At 42.0% G+C, this 17,858-nt stretch overlaps 1 pseudogene; it reads right to left on the minus strand.

Annotated features, from left to right (window-relative positions):
- Window positions 1-5,741: 5,741 nt before the first annotated feature.
- On the minus strand, window positions 5,742-5,860 carry LOC126238297 (5S ribosomal RNA; annotated as a pseudogene).
- Between the last annotated feature and the right edge of the window lie 11,998 nt (window positions 5,861-17,858).

Below are 17,858 nucleotides of genomic sequence, written 5' to 3' on the forward strand. Positions count from 1 at the left end.
CTGAAATATCTAAAATCTGTTATTTATTTAAACGATATCGAATGCAACCAGACTAAGTGGTTCAAAATGGTTCAAATGGCTCTGAGCACTATGGGACTTAACATCTGTGGTCATCAGTCCCCTAGAACTTAGAACTACTTAAACCTAACTAACCTAAGGACATCACACACATCCATGCCCGAGGCAGGATTCGAACCTGCGACCGTAGCGGTCACGCGGTTCCAGACTGTAGCGCCTAGAACCGCACGGCCACACCGGCCGGCAGACTAAGTGGCTCTGAGCACTATGGGACTTAACATCTATGGTCATCAGTCTCCTAGAACTTAGAACTACTTAAACCTAACTAACCTAACGACATCACACAACACCCAGTCATCACGAGGCAGAGAAAATCCCTGACCCCGCCGGGAATCGAACCCGGGAACCCGGGCGCGGGAAGCGAGAACGCTACCGCACGACTACGAGCTGCGGACAACCAGACTAAGTAAAATTATCAGTCTCATACTAAAGGTTAGTGTTAAGGAAACCTGTGTAACTATGTCAAGATATATAAGTCTTATTTCTGTGAGTAAATTCTGTTCTGCTAGCCTTTCCTGAACTACCAAGGAAGATTAGCGGCATATCATAAACTCCAGCTACGTTTCGATCTGGATCATTTGTAACTTACATATGCTGAGCACTACAGGAAATAATGAACTTCATTGCAAAATGTCATTTCTTAGATTTCTCCATTTGCTTCTATTGTCTTGAAATTCTACATAAAATGTCGTATATAAAAACTAAACAGAAAACTCGATTCGTAGCCTCGAGTTGCAAGTTCTGGTTTTGGACCTTCTCCAAGAGTTTAACTCCGAGAATAAATATTGAATGCTACCTATTTGTTGGCCTCTCTTTCTTGTTGGTGCCTGAGGGTAGTGTCAATAACTACCACAAGTAGTGTAGCATCTCATCTTAATATTACAGCTGCCAGTCGCCGCTCTGCAGTCCGATTTCTAGCGAATCTACCTGCTTACCTTATTCCACGAACACTAGCAGACCAGTTGGTCTCTGCTCGATCAAAATGCCGAAGCTCTAGAGTGCGTGGATGTGCGGATAAACGAGTGTGCATGTATACCGATAGAAATCACTTTCTGCTCTGTGTAAAATCATGCGAATTTCCCGTCGAGTTCTGTTCAAACATGCGCTGTAGCCTAGCGGCCATCCCGCATCATACATGTTTTCAACATCCTTTCAACATGAGAAACATCATCCAAAGTTTAGACTTACACATTAATAGTGTTGCAACACTCGCATGGCTCTACTTGTACATACAGCGTATTGGGGAAACCATAGATTTCTGTATCTAAGTTTATTAGGATTGTTTCAATGTCCTCTACTCACTCCTTTATTTTGTACGCATTAAATATGCTTGCACATTACAATGCGTAGACGAAATGCTGAACCCTTGTATGACCCTCCCGCTCCCTCCCGTTAGTAATTACTAGTGCTGTCAGCTTTCTATATATTAGGATCGTTTATAAGTTCATGGTGTCTTTGCATAAGTTTAATGAACGCAACAGATACAGATAACAGAGGCTTTAGTCATCAGAAAATATACTCTATTACTATTTACAACAGTAGACCAAAGCTGGGGAGACTTTCCGATTCCGCGTAGTTTTTCGATTCGTGTAGTTTTGAGGCGAAGAACTCGTCGAACCATGTCCGGGGTGCATTTTCATGCGTAAAGGAAGTTCCTTGGAGGTTGTTCGACAGAAAATGGAAAAGATGAAATATCTGAGAGCGCAAGATCAAGTGAATAAGGTGGTTGAGGAATGACTTCCCAAACAAACTACCGCATAGTGTTTTTGTCAATCTAGCAGAATGCGGGAGTTAGCAGTCTTCCCCGTCGTTGTTCTTGGACTGCGTATGCAAGACATCTTACACTACTGGCCATTAAAATTGCTACACCAAGAGGATGACGTGCTACAGACGCGAAATTTAACCGACAGGAAGAAGATGCTGTAATATGCAAATGATTAGATTTTCGCAAATGATTAGATTTTCAGAGCATTCACACAAGGTTGGCGCCGGTGGCGACGCCTACAACGTGCATACATGAGGAAAGTTTCCAACCGATTTTCTCATACACAAACAGCAGTTGACCGGCGTTGTCTGGTGAAACGTTGTTGTGATGCCTCGTGCAAGGAGAAGAAATGCGTACCATCACGTTTCCAACTTTGATAAAGGTCGGATTGTAACTTACCGCCATTGCGGTTTACCGTATCGTGACATTGCCGCTCGCGTTGGTCGTGATCCAATGACTGTTAGCAGAATATGGAATGGGTAGGTTCAGGTGGGTAATACGGAACGCCGTGCTGGATCCCAATGGCCTCGTATCGCTAGCAGTCGAGATGACAGGTATCTTATCCGCATGGCTGTAACGGAGCGTGCAGCCACGTCTCGATCCCTGAGTCAACATATGGGGACGTTTGCAAGACAACAACCATCTGTACGAACAATTCGACGACGTTTGCAGCAGCATGGACTGTCAGCTCGGAGACCATGGCTGCGGTTACCCTTGACGCTGCATCACAGACAGGAGCGCCTGCGATGGTGTACTCAACGACGAACCTGGGTGCACGAATGGCAAAACGCCATTTTTTCGGACGAATCCAGGTTCTGTTTACAGCATCATGATGGCCGCATCCGTGTTTGGCGACATCGCGGTGAACGCACATTGGAAGCGTGTATTCGTCATCGCCACACTGGCGTATCACCCGGCGTGATGGAATGGGGTGCCATTGGTTACACGTTTCGGTCACCTCTTGTTCGCACTGACGGCACTTTGAACAGTGGACGTTACATTTCAGACGTGTTACGACCCGTGGCTCTACCCTTTATTCGATCCCTGCGAAACCCTACATTTCAGCAGGATAATGCACGACCGCATGTTGCAGGTCCTGTACGGGCCTTTCTGGATACAGAAAATGTTCGACTGCTGCCCTGGCCAGCACATTCTCCAGATCTCTCACCAATTGAAAATGTCTGGTCAATGATGGCCGAGCAACTGGCTCGTGACAATACGCCAGTCACTACTCTTGATGAACTGTGGTATCGTGTTGAAGCTGCATGGGCAGCTGTACCTGTACACGCCATCCAAGCTCTGTTTGACTCAATGGCCAGGCGTATCAAGGCCGTTATTACGGTCAGAGGTGGTTGTTCTGGTTACTGATTTTTCAGGATCTATGCACCTAAATTGCGTGAAAATGTAATCACATGTCAGTTCTTGTATAATATATTTGTCCAATGAATACCCGTTTATCATCTGCATTTCTTCTTGGTGTAGCAATTTTAATGTCCAGTAGTGTGGATATTGCACAGTCTTAGAGAAGCAACTTGTGGACCTCAGCTCGGTGGCTTCGACAGTGTGCGCATTGCAGAGACTGTTGGCTACCTGACAGCAGCAATGTATGCTTTGGAGACGGCCGCCACGTCTCAATCTGGGCGCGTAATCGGCGCTCACTGTATCCTGTGCTCGTTATGGTGCCGGCGTCGCGTGCCGGCCAGCAAGGGTGTTGGTAACAGGGCGGGCCATAAATCTGGCGGCCAGATTAGCTCGTAAGCAGAACAGCGGCCACGAAAGGCGCCGGCTGTATCAGGCGCGGTCACACGCCGCGCCTCGCCGCGCCCGCGGCCTAAGCCGCAATTACTGGCGGGGCGCCGGGCCGTACCACGCCGGCTCACGCGTCTCGCGCGCTGACTGGCGGCCGACACGCACGTCGCCGGCGCGGCGCCCTCGCGCAGCCACTGTGCCGTTGTGCGTAGCCGGCCGGCGTAAGCACAGCGGACGAGAAATTAGCCGCGTCCAGGGAGACGTCACGCAAGCACCGTGTAACCCAGCGACGTACCGACGGGATGGCGACGCGGGTCCCGCCGACGTGCACTTCCAGAGGGGACAAAAAGACTGCCTGGACGGAAAAATAACAATAAAGAAACAGGGGTAAGAGTTAACTGTGGGCGGTAAGTGACATATACATCCACATCCACATGGTTACTCTGAAAGTCACACTTAAGTGCCTGGCAGAGGGTTCGTCGAACCAGTTTCATACTACTTCTCTACCATTCCACTCTCGAATGGCGCGTGGGAAAAAGGAATACCTAAATATTTCCGTTCGAGCTCTGATTTGTCTTATTTTATTATGATGATCATTTCTCCCTACGTAGGTGGCTGTCAACAAAATATTTTCGCATTTGGAAGAGAAAGTCGGTGATCGAAATTTCGTAAATAGATCTCGCCGCAAAGAAAACCGCCTTTGTTTCAGTGGCTGCCACCCCAACTCGCGTATCTTATCAGTGACACTCTTACCCCTATTGCGCGATAACACGAAACGAGCTGCCCTTCTTTGCACTTTTTCGATGTCTTCCGTCAATCCTACCTGGTAAGGATCCCAAACCGCGCAGCAATATTCTAGCAGAGGACGGTCAAGTGTAATGTAGGCTGTCTCTCTAGTGGGTTTGTCGCATCTTCTGAGTGTCCTGCCAACAAAGCGCAGTCTTTGTTTCGCCTTACCCACAATATTATCTGTGAGGTCTTTTCAATTTAAGTGGCTCGTAATTGTAATACCTAGGTATTTAGTCGAATTGACAGCCCTTAGATTTGTGCAATTTATCGTATACCCAAAATTTATCGGATTCCTTTTAGTACCCATGTGGATGACCTCGCACTTTTCTTTGTTTAGTGCTAACTGCCACTTTTCGCACCATACAGAAATTCTCTCTAGATCATTTTGTAATAGTAACTGATCGTCTGATGATTTTACTAGACGGTAAATTACAGCGTTATCTGCAAACAATCTAAGGGGGCTGCTCAGATTATCACCTAGCTCATTTATATAAAAGAGGAAAAGCAGAAGGCCTATGACACTACCTTTCGGAACGCTAGATATCACTTCTGGTCTACTCGATGATTTACCGTCTATCACTACGAACTGTGACCTCTCTGAGAGGAAATCACGAATCCAGTCACACAACTGAGACGATACTCCACATGCACGCAATTTGATTAATAGTCGCTTGCGAGGAACGGTATCAAAAGCCTTCTGGATATCTAGAAATATGGAATGGATCTGAAATCCCTTGTCGACAGCACTCATTACTTCACGGGAATAAATACAGTGGGACGCTGCGTTGCACAAGAACGATATTTTCTGAATCCGTGTTGGCTATGTATCAATAAGTCATTTTCTTCAAGGTGATTCGTAATTTTCGAGTACAGTATACGCTCCAAAATCCTACTGCAAATTGAGGTCAGTGATATGGGTCTGTAATTCAATGGGTTACTCCTATTTCCTTTCTTGAATATTGGTGTGACCTGTGCTACTTTCCAGTCTTTAGGAACAGACCTTTCGTCAAGTGAGCGGTTGTATATGATTGCTAAGAAAGGCGCTATTGTGTCTGCATACTCTGAAAGGAACCTGGTCGGTATACCATTTGGACCGGAAGACTTGTCTTTCTTTAAGTGAAGAATCGTTCAAATGGCTCTGAGCACTATGGGACGCAACATGTGAGGTCATCAGTCCCGCCCCCTTTTTTTTTTTTTCAATCTCATTTTGTTCGCTTTTGTTCGTTGCATCTGCTCGGGGCGGACGTTGTAAGACATCCGTTTAAGTTCGTTGTTGATCGATTAACTCAGTTCTTTTATTACAGAGGGCAGCTAACCTTCTGACCGAACACGCTGAGCTAGCGTGCCGGCAATGAGATACAGCCAACAGCACCCGGTGTTCCCAGGCGGTCACCCATCCATGTACTAATGGGGCACGATGTTGCTTAACTTCGGTGATCGGACGAGAACCGGTGTATTCAACGTGGTATGGCCGATGGCAATTTCATTTTGTTCGCTTTAGTTCGTCGTATCTGCTCGGGGCGGACGTCGTAAGTCACCCTTGTAAGTTCGTTGTTGATCGATTAACTCAGTTTTTTTTTTTTTTATTGCAGAGGGCAGCTAAGCCTCTGACCGAACACGCTGAGATACCGTGCCGGCCGAAAAAAAAATAGTTCAAATGGCTCTGAGCACTATGGGACTTAACATCTGAGGTCATCAGTCCCCGAGAACTTACAACTACTTAAACCTAACTAACCTAAGGACATCACACACATCCATGCCTGAGGCAGGATTCGAACCTGTGACCGTAGCAGTCGCGCGGTTCCAGACTGTAGCGCCTAGAACCGCTCGGCCACACCGGTCGGCTAAGTTCATGGGTTCTTAGTCTTTGCAAACGTGACTATTTGTTATTGTGAGGCTGTTAAGCAATTTTGTAATAGAATATCCCTGATTCTGAATACTTGTATTATGTTAAAATGTGTGGATAAAAGTCGTAGGTCAGGATCGCTAAAACTCCTTCATCGGTTGCTAGTTTCAGCTCATCTTTAGATCAATAAAGAATACTTGCATCCACGTGTATCATTCACTAGGCATTACACATCGTCATAATCTTTTGATCTGAATCGCCCCTGTTGTCATGTACCCACTAAAGTAGTCGTCATGCTTAAATAATGTACAACTTTAACGATATACGTCCCCAATGCTCGTGTTGACACAGTTGTGTTTAAATGCAAGGTGATTGACAGTGTTAACTATCATATACCCCGTGTATGGACGTAAACATGGTGTATGACTTGCAACGATACAGGTGAGGGGTGGCAGGAGCCCCCTCTTATATTTCTATCCTACTCTGAGTAATTCGATTTTCCTCTCTAATTGCATGCGGTGAAAAGTTGCTATTCCTTCACACACGGACTTCCCACGCATCGGTTAAATACACTGCTAGCTCCGGCACCTCGCACAGGGACAAGGAAGTAGTTGTATTACGGCTGTCAACTCTGACTCGCGAACGCGACAATGTAAAGGAAACCTTTGCCATATTTTGGTGCCTTCGACGTAGATTCGTTGCAATTAGTGCTCTGACTCCTTTCTCAGTGAGTGATTTATGAACCTTACGTATTCTTGTCAGTGTTGTTCCCCATAACGTCGGCTTTGAGTACACAGCCTAAAGCTATTTATACATGTTGGAAAATTGGAAATTTGTGGTAGGTTCTATGGGACCAAACCGCTGAGGTCATCGGTCCTTAAACTAACTTACGCTAAGGACAACACACACGCCCATACCCGAGGGAGGACTCGAACCTCCGACGGGAGAAGCCGCTCGAACCGTGACAATGCGCCTCAGACCGCACGGCTACCCCGTGCGGCCATATATCTTGTCACTTTTTTATTTGGCAGACACTGTGGGCGTGATTATTCAAAGGAAGCTTTCACATATATTTTCCCACTGCTGTATGTAGTAAGTTTGTATCTGGTGTTCTGGCCCATGTGCAGTCACTCCACTTCGGCATTCTAGCGTTAGGATTTGCATGTTCTGTATAAGAAATAGTAGTAAGTAATAATATGGATGCTGTCACTGTTGATTGGTAATATTTACTGGCAAAATGCAACCTAACACTAGATTGCGTGCTTACGGCTATTCTGTGTGGCCGTTTTTCAGTACGACTTGGAAAGAGAGAGAGACGTTATTAACTGTTCACCGATGCGTCGGTTCTCGATTGTTTTCAGGAGACGTACGGATTGATTACGCGAAGGGGTTTCCTTAATTGACCTTTTGACCCGGATTGCCTTCACTCAATCACAATCTTCGATGAAAATACCTAAGGGATCTACTCGAATATGAAAATGGAAATGAAAGCAAATTAGTGGAATTTCGTAAGAAAAAGATTAACAGATCGGAATTTTAACACATTAGTGGTCTCCCAAATACAATCGAGACATCGCGATAGAGAGCGAACCTGAAATAAAGCTCACATAAAAATTGAACATCATTTTTGGTTAGTGAAAGAAAAGAATAAGAAGAAAATCACTGCATCGTAAAATATTAATATTTTGAAGAATCTGGCTTTAAACTTCTAGACATTGACAAGTACACAATAAATACATAACTTACATCTGATATTTCTTTTATACGGCGCAGTCCAATAATCGCTGCTCTGTCAGTCCGTTCCCTCTTAAAATTAAATGTCCTTGCGAGCGCGTAAGTACATTATATCTTCACCCGAGCTACCGAGACGTTTGTTCGTCGTTTCACGTAATTTTTGCACAAAATAAAAATACAACTTGTAGCAATGCTATGTAGTTCGTCTTAACATGTCGGCGATCAAAAGTACAAGGGATAATGAAGTCTCCCGAATATTTCTTAACAAAAGATACATTGTTCTTTCTTCTGTTTCGTAGCTTCTTGCTATCAAGCGCTGCGGCAATGGTTTTAAATATCTGCGCCCAGCGGGTCTTGTGTTTATTTAAAGTATTTAAATATTGTATTGGTATAGCCGCACATTACAAACTTATTTCGTCACTTTACTCTCTCGCTGTTGATACTTAGCATTTTTATGAACTACAGCTCGTTGGCTGTCCTTTCCTTTTATGACAAATATGTCATATGCAAACTTTCTGAAATCCAGTATCATTACAGCATCTGATACATGTTTTTAAACTATTCTCTTTCTGTAGGTTGCCCAGTGTAATTTTACTAATTTATTTGTTTTTAATATTGTGGTTGATATTTCTATGGCCTGTTAACTGATTCTGAATTTTAATTAATTGTAATGGTCTTGCATTTTGCCTCGATCGAGAGGGCATTATTCTGTTACGGAATACGAGGGCCATTCAGAAAGTAACCTCCGGTTGATTTAAAAAAATACACCAAGTTAAATAAAAATATTTTAATATATACATCTTACAACTACATCTTTGCACTATTTTTCTACATAGTCTCCATAGCGATTGAGGCACTTATCGTATCTCTTCACAAGCTTTGAAATTCCTTCTGCATAAAAATCACCCGCTTGTGCCTGGAGCCAGCCTGTGACCGCATCTTTGAGCTCTTCGTCTTAGAAATCTGTGGAAAACCAGTAGACAACTCCGACATTGAGAAACGTCGATTTTCACGAACTTTTGCATCAACTGTCTGAACGAGTTCGTCAGTCACCAATGATGGTCTACCACTCCTCTCTTCATCATGAACGTTTTCTCGTCCACTTTTGAATAAACGTACCCATTCACGGACAACTCCTTCACTCATAACTCTTGGTCCGTACACGGCACAAAGCTCACGATGAATAGCTGCTGCAGAATATCCTTTGGCTGTAAAAAACCTTATGACAGCACGCACTTCACATTTGGCGGGGTTTTCTATTGCAGCACACATTTCAAACTGCCACAAAAACTAAACTAGCGCAGGTACGACGTTCACTCGACCACGGCTTGATGCCGACTGACCTGTTGAGTGCGTGAACGCACAGATGGCGTCGCTACTCCCCCCACAACCCGCACTGTGACCAATCGGAGGTTACTTTCTGAACCGCCCTCGTATATGTCGTTATTCAGCCATTTGTTGGATATTAGCCCGTTGCTCCTACAAATTTTTTAAAGATTGGTTGTAATATAAAACATCTGCCGTGTTGTTAAACAAAGATTTTAAAATTGTGGTCACTCACTGCTCAGCCCAGTCCTACCACTTCTTGTTACGGCACAATTTTCTTAGGCAAGTGACTAGACTCACATATTATTGCCACACTGTCGTTTCCACAGTGTCAATTCATCCAAGTAGATTCGTTGTGAAACGACTGCTACCGAACAGACGTCTGTTACTAACAATGTTTGCGTGGCAACAGTGCGCTTCCTTCTCACACGTGCCGCCTACACAACCCACTCATGTTCTTGCCGCTAATTCGCTATAGTAACAAATGTCGATGATCGGTGCCGAAGGAAACTACTCTCTTTTACTTAGGCTAACCGATTATCTCCCTCCTTCCCGACCCCTGTTGCAATGGAGCATCGTGCCAAATGCTTTCCGCAAATCTCGAACTATGGAATCTGCCTGTTGCCCTTCATCCGTAGTTCGCAGTATATCATGTGAAAAAAGGACAGGCTGAGTTTCGCATGTGTGATGGTTTCTAAAATCATGCTAATTATATTATATTCGAACTGATAATATGCTCAAGGACTCTGCAGTAAACCGGTGTTAGGGATATTGGTCTGTTCTTACGCCACGTTACTTAGCTGCAGTTGGTACACCATTCCTTGTAAATATGATGGACACTGCATGTTGGAAAAAACAAAATATCGTCCAGCTTGTAATATTTCTGGCTTAGTCAGCCATCATATTAGGCTCCAAGAAGCTGTTCCCAGAGCTGTGTGAGGTACCTGTGACAGATGTTAGATTCGGTACCATTCCCGTGAAAAAGACCGCCTGTATAATGCTACTGCTCTGTGATTGGCTGCTGTGTTCGGAGCAAGGGCGCCCAAAACGCTAAAGTATAGTTATTATTATTAGTTGAACTACTCATTGGAATGACTTCACTTTTTAATATAAATATTTCTCAACAGCTGACTATCAATTAGTCATTTTAGAACTAATAAAAACAATTTAAACGAAAAATAAAAGATTGACGAAATTGCAGACGAAGCACTTCGGAAGCGTTCGGGCTGGTTCAAATGGCTCTGAGCACTATGGGACTCAACATCTGTGGTCATAAGTCCCCTAGAACTTAGAACTACTTAAACCTAACTAACCTAAGGACATCACACACATCCATGCCCGAGGAAGCGTTCGGCTCACGCCTTTTCTGGTATGGCGCGCGAAGTGTTTCGGGCTGTTCGTCTCTCTGGATTAGGCAGTCGAGAAGAACAGACATGTTGTCTTTCGTACGATGTGTTTCCAATTTTAAAAAAAATGATTCAAATGGCTCTGAGCACTATGCGACTTAACTTCTAAGGTCATCAGTCGCCTAGAACTTAGAACTAATTGAACCTAACTAACCTAAGGACATCACACACATCCATGCCCGAGGCAGGATTCGAACCTGCGACCGTAGCGGTCGCGCGGTTCCAGACTGTAGCGCCTAGAACCGCACGGCCACTCCGGCCAGCTCCAATTTTTAATTAAGTTCCTGTTCGTCACTCTGGATTAGGCAGTCGAGAAGAACAGACATGTTGTCTGTCGTAGGATGTGTTTACAATTTGTATTTAAGTTCTTGTTCGTCACTCTGGATTAGGCAGTCGAGATGTACACTCATGTTGTCTGTGGCAGGATGTGTTTGCCAGTATTCAGTATTAAAAGATTCACTCCGGTAGCCATCAGGCACAGACACGTGCCACAAATAGTGTAAAGATACATTTTCGTAAACATTGTGTTTGATCATGTACTTTGCTGTACCAGAAGGTGTTGTGTTAAGATCATGTAGTCTTCTCGTGCTGCTATATTAAAATACGCGAGTGGCATCACAAAGAAGCGATACATTATTTCAGAACAGAACCTCGCTAAAAGTCAGTTTCAGCTTCAAGATACAGAACCTACGACCTGCGTGCTGTTTCCTGCGCTGGGGACATCAACTTGAAGACAGCAGGTTAGTGAACTATAACAGAACCTTCGTATTCCACACAGTGCAATGGAAACAACTAGGCGCCTCACGTGTACTGCATGCACAGAACAAATGTGCTCAGTGACACGTCATCTGCAGTAATGCAGAGGAGGTAAAGGAGGATGATCGTTACTAACACCAACAATCAATTCATTCTTCCTTTCTTGCCGTAAACTTCATTCGCGGTGTGGTCGTGGGCTAGTCCAAACAAAATATTATCTTTCTCCCATTTGTCACGTCTCCAAGTCGACTCACCTCAGTAGTCTCATTCCGTGCAAAAGATCAGCAAGTACACATAACTTTACTGCCATGAGGGTCTCATGACCACTTGGTACTACTTCTACGCCATCTACAGACCTCCAAAGTCCATTACTATACACACTACTATAAAAGGTCTTATATTAAATAAAGAACAGTGAAAGCAGTAGTGAGCTGTTCTTGAATGGTTAGGTACTGGACTCAGATAGGTTTATTAAAATCCAAACAAATCACTTTATTTGGACAAGCAAAAAACACATAAGACAGAGTCATAGACTGTGGTATCATAGATCGATACCAGCCTTACTGGGGTCTCACAGTTGGCAACAGAAACACACGTTTCCTACAGACGCCGATAGCGGTCGCGAGGGGACCTGGAGGATCCAATGACGCACACCTGCTGAGCCACATGTTGTTGTTGTGGTCTTCAGTCCTGAGACTGGTTTGATGCAGCTCTCCATGATACTCTATCCTGTGCAAGCCTCTTCATCTCCCAGTACCTACTGCAACCCACATCCTTCTGAATCTGCTTAGTGTATTGATCTCTTGGTCTCCCTCTACGATTTTTACCCTCCACTCTGCCCTCCAATGCTAAATTTGTGATCCCTTGATGCCTCAAAACATGTCCTACCAACCGATCCCTTCTTCTAGTCAAGTTGTGCCACAAACTTCTCTTCTCCCCAATCCTATTCAATACCTCCTCATTAGTTACGTGATCTACCCATCTAATCTTCAACATTCTTCTGTAGCACCATATTTCGATAGCTTCTATTCTCTTCTTGTCCAAACTGGTTATCGTCCATGTTTCACTTCCATACATGGCTACACTCCATACAAATACTTTCAGAAACGACTTACTGATACTTAAATCTATACTCGATGTTAACAAATTTCTCTTCTTCAGAAACGATTTCCTTGCCATTGCCAGTCTACATTTTATATCCTCTCTACTTCGACCATCATCAGTTATTTTACTCCCTAAATAGCAAAACTCCTTTACTACTTTAAGTGTCTCATTTCCTAATCTAATCCCCTCAGCATCACCCGATTTAATTTGACTACATTCCATTATCCTCGTTTTGCTTTTGTTGATGTTCATCTTATATCTTCCTCTCAAGACACTGTCCATTCCGTTCAACTGCTCTTCCAAGTCCTTTGCTGTCTCTGACAGAATTACAATGTCATCGGCGAACCTCAAAGTTTTTACTTCTTCTCCATGAATTTTAATACCTACTCCGAATTTTTCTTTTGTTTCCTTTACTGCTTGCTCAATATACAGATTGAATAACATCTGGGAGAGGCTACAACCCTGTCTCACTCCTTTCCCAACCACTCTTTTGTCCAAAGGTCTCTTTAATTTTCCTGTAGGCAGTATCTATCTTACCCCTAGTGAGATAAGCCTCTACATCCTTACATTTGGCCTCTAGCCATCCGTGCTTAGCCATTTTGCACTTCCTGTCGATCTCATTTTTGAGACGTTTGTATTCCTTTTTGCCTGCTTCATTTACTGCATTTTTATATTTTCTCCTTTCATCAATTAAATTCAATATTTCTTCTGTTACCCAAGGATTTCTACTAGCCCTTGTCTTTTTACCGACATCAATATACGAAAGTCCGGAACCAATCCAGCTACTTTCAGAAAGATTACGGATCCGACCATTAGAATGGAAGATGTTCAGCGCCTTCAACCGGCTCCTGGTAATTCCGCCGATAACCTTTAACCCGGAAAATAAAAATACAAAGTTATTACGAATGACTGAAGGGATTTTATAAATTCACTGTAGCTACATTAATTGACATATTGTCACAAAACTCAACACTCATACAAAAGTTTTGTATTGTTGCAGATGGACTTCAGAATTCTGCTACGTTAAGGCAGAAGTGACTGGTTACTAAATATATCTGACAGTGTCAGAACAGGGGAAAGCGATCGTAAACAGATAATCAAGTATATAATTATAAAAATCTTATAAACTTCCTATATAACTTTTGAAACTTTTCAAAATTATGTTATATAATGTCTCAATCGCGTTAACTTAAAATTTTTACGAAGTATTGATCAATTTCGGTAGCTTAATTACCATCTTCAGATCACATTCTGTATTACAAATGCACTCGCCGTGTACAAGACGGTTGTATCGTCCAGAACATTCTTATTTTAAATCTCATGCAAAATGTTCTACGTGATGATGTTTGGTTTGTGAGGCGCTCAGCTGTGCGGTCATCAGCGCCCGTACAATGTCCCAATTTTCACACAATCAATTTTTTTCACAATCTAGCCACTGTCACGAATGATGATGATTATGATGAAATGATGAGGACAACACAAACACCCAGTCCCCGGACAGAGAAAATCTCCAAGCCGGCCGGAATCGAACCCGGGACCCCGTGGTCCAGAGGCAGCAACGTTCTATGTGTAGCCACGTTATCTACGAAAGTAATCAAAACTATTGAAACTACTGCTGCAACTATGAGTATGTGGTGGTCATGTGTCACCCGGCGTACATGTATTTTTTTGTGTGGACAAGTCACCCTGTGTGTCGACGTCTTATATATTTTATGTTTTACTATTGACCTCAGGTACAGCTTACATGGCAAATCTCTGTTTACATTTACTGACTAAAAGGAAATAATCACACTGACGCTTCAACGTACAAAATTCTTTTCCAACACTGTGTAGGCTTTTTGTTTCAGCTGCTGTCATTGATATTTATTTGCGTCAGTTAAATCTTGCCATATTCGTCTCGTTCACTAAAACGCTACTATCCAGCGAACTACTAGGTCCGCAACCTGATGTTGAAGTACTGACCACCGAGCAGTTCAAAATGGTTCAAATGGGACTCAACATCTGAGGTCATCAGTCCCCTAGAACGTAGAACTACTTAAACCTAACTAAGGACATCACACACACCATTCCCAAGGCAGTATTCGAACCTGCGACCGTAGCGGCAGCGCGGTTCCGGTCTGAAGAGCCTAGAACCGCTCGGCCATACTGGCCGGCACCGAGAAGTGACAACGCCTTCTGAAAGACAGGCCCAACGGCGTTAACTATCATATAATCAGCGCTAGGCTTGTGAAACAAAACGTTACCACAGAAACCTAAATTCACCACAGCAGGACGTTACGGTACTAGAGATAATGTAACAGAGCTACTTACAGTAAAAGTTAACGAACAGGGTTACGAAATTATTCTTGTGATCGTAAGTTTAATTACTTTGACAAAAATGTGATTCACTGGGAAACTGACTCACCACAGATCGCATCGATGTTCGTGACATTGTCGCCCTGAGTTTAATCATAGACGCTCATGCAACCAATTTGCAATCCACAAAGCAGAAAGAAGTGTTTTGTAAGTCTGACACCTTTATCTGTCTGAGTCATCAGACCTCTGAAATATGCACCAGAATACTAACGTTAATGAAATGGAATATTTATAAATAGGATATAGGTCTCTTTTTATGCATATCCATTGCTAGCAATACAGTTACACATATCAAGTGGAGAAAATTAGGAATGAGGAGACAATGACAAGTGTAAATGATTATTAACCTGACAAAACATTTACTCCAAACAACTTTATGGTTGACAATTTTTCCTTTTTCATGTTACCACTGCGACGTTTATCGTTGATTATTTAACAGAATTGTCGATAAACATTTTGCTTGACTTTTTACTACACACTGGAGAATTCTGTCGTCTGTGTGATCTACCTGACTACAAAAGAACTCCCTTAAGAAGGAGTCTTCTCTTTTAATTGTATCAACAGTTAATGCTATAACTAATTCTTCTCGGACGAGAATCTCATGAAAGAGTGTTCCTGTTACCCAGACACAAAGTTTTAACCACCAGATGAGTAAAAATAAAGAAATTAATTAGAAATTATTAGGACAATACTATCTACGTCTATCTACCTTTCTTATGAGTTCATAACCTTTATCATTTTCTATTCCTGATAATATTTTATCTAGTTTTAAGTATTTTTACGCGTTTCACACTTCGGCTTCTTAAGAACCGCTCTGGCAGAGGATCTCGAAATGAATATGGAAACAAATACGTATTCCTGAAGGAGCTGAATTATTTCTTCGCTGAAATTCATTCTGCTGTCAAATTTTGGTGGCGATGGTAAGGTGAAATCATCTACACAGTCACATTCAAAAGAATCTAAATATATGCCACTTTCGCCAAGAGCACGTGATGAAGTTTTCAAAAGTGACAGGATCTGAATTCTTAGCTTGAATTCAAATTCAAATACCTGTCTCAAAGATACCAAATACTGAGATGATGCTATTGTTTGATATTTTTCAAACCTTGCTTCTACAGCATTTGGAAAAAGATACTAAAATTCAACTACTTAGTAGAGTACTTTGTTAGTTCTAGATATTGCCAAATGCGTATCACTGGATAACTAAAATGTATGATAGGAAAATGTTTCCATGTATCCAGCTAAGATAAAAGTCTTTCTAAATATCTCATATTTTCATAATCTGTGCTGGAGAGTGGTTTCTGCAATGCATCGTTGAAAAGAATGTCCTTACCAGGTGAGCTAACATTTACATCCTTCCACCAGGTGCAAATAAATTTCATAAATTTAGCAATGCTCTCAAAACTTTCAGAATGATGGTGGCCCCAAGGCTGCGAAATTTTGGGCATGTCATCTCACTGAAAATGTTAGGTACAAGTTTCACATTTCACCACCTGAGGTTGCTTGGACTTTACGTTTATTGGTATATTTTATTGTCTATGTGCACTCTAGGTCACGTAACTTTCTAACTCAGTAGGAGTTGGCCATAAACAGTTCCATATTTTCTGAAACAGTTTCAAACTAAGGGTATATTATTCCCTGATTAGGACCATTTTTATCAATCCAATTGTTTCTGACACATTTTAATACGTGAACACAAAGTAAAAACTAAAAAAACACAACGAATGTCATCACAAAGGTGATTGTACACATTTGACAGTCGACGAAAGGAAACAAACAATGACTATTCTAATCTGCTAATTGAGTTGTTATCACTAACAACACAGACTACATTAAAAACTATTGAATGTCGTCCAGAAATTGTTTTCTTGATTAGACTGAAGAGTCCTTCACCTTTTATGTCTACCTCTATAGGAATGAGGACTACGGCTTTATAAGAAAAAAGCAAAATAGGTGTCATAAAAAGCTGAGCACTAGTTGCCACATTTTTAGAATTCAATGCAGCACCCAAAATGTTACTTTGGTGAAGTCCAAATAAGGCTTCCAGTGTATGTCATCTACCATCAGTTATTTAATATATTCTCAGACAATTTGATTTCATTTAACCAAATAAACTTTTTCTCTTGTAAACCTAACCTTATTACAAGAGTAGGAAAAAAGGAACAATTCAGATAAAAAAAACCTAACCTGGAAATCATAACAAATTTGTTCTCAACACGTGACCCATTTTAGATTGATACTCTAATGTCATTTTTAATTACTTCCTTAGATTATCTTAGATAACCATTTTATGAATAAGTTCTCTGAAGTTTTTGGTATAAATTCTTAAAAAATAATCCAGGTCGATTTATTGTATTTCATTTACCATTAGTGAACAACACGATCTTGTTCACAAAGAAATTGGAACATTTGTTTTATATTCAGCAGAAAATTGACACCTAGCTGCTCAGCTGCTGAGTTTGTTTGAAAATGTGAATAAATTTTATGCAGATATTAGGATGATGTAGCACAAGATACTGTGCATCTTACACACTTGAGGGCATGTGATGGTGCTGAAAATAAAGTACTACGAAATATAATACGATATGATGAGTATGTTTTATGGTTCTTGTGGGCATACCTTGAATTCGCTTGCTCACATAAAAAATTAATTTCTCTAGCTGCAATCTCATCAAAAAATTTTACCGTATTTTTCTCATAATTAGTGATGAATAGCAATTGGTCTGTTCCTGAACTACCACTGTTCCTCCCAGTGAAATTTTCCAAGTTATCAGTAGTGTTATATTTAAAGGGAACTTCTTGTACGAAGCTTCGTTATCACTCGTTTACCTACGTATAAAGAAATTTTTGGCTCAGAATTCACCACAACAGAACACGTAGATGTAGGAATACTTTTTGTTTCTACTAGAACATTAGTAACGACACTTTTTGAATTTATCATACGCCAATT

This window comes from Schistocerca nitens, chromosome 2 (assembly GCF_023898315.1).
Source record: "Schistocerca nitens isolate TAMUIC-IGC-003100 chromosome 2, iqSchNite1.1, whole genome shotgun sequence".
Taxonomy (NCBI): Eukaryota; Metazoa; Arthropoda; class Insecta; order Orthoptera; family Acrididae; genus Schistocerca; species Schistocerca nitens.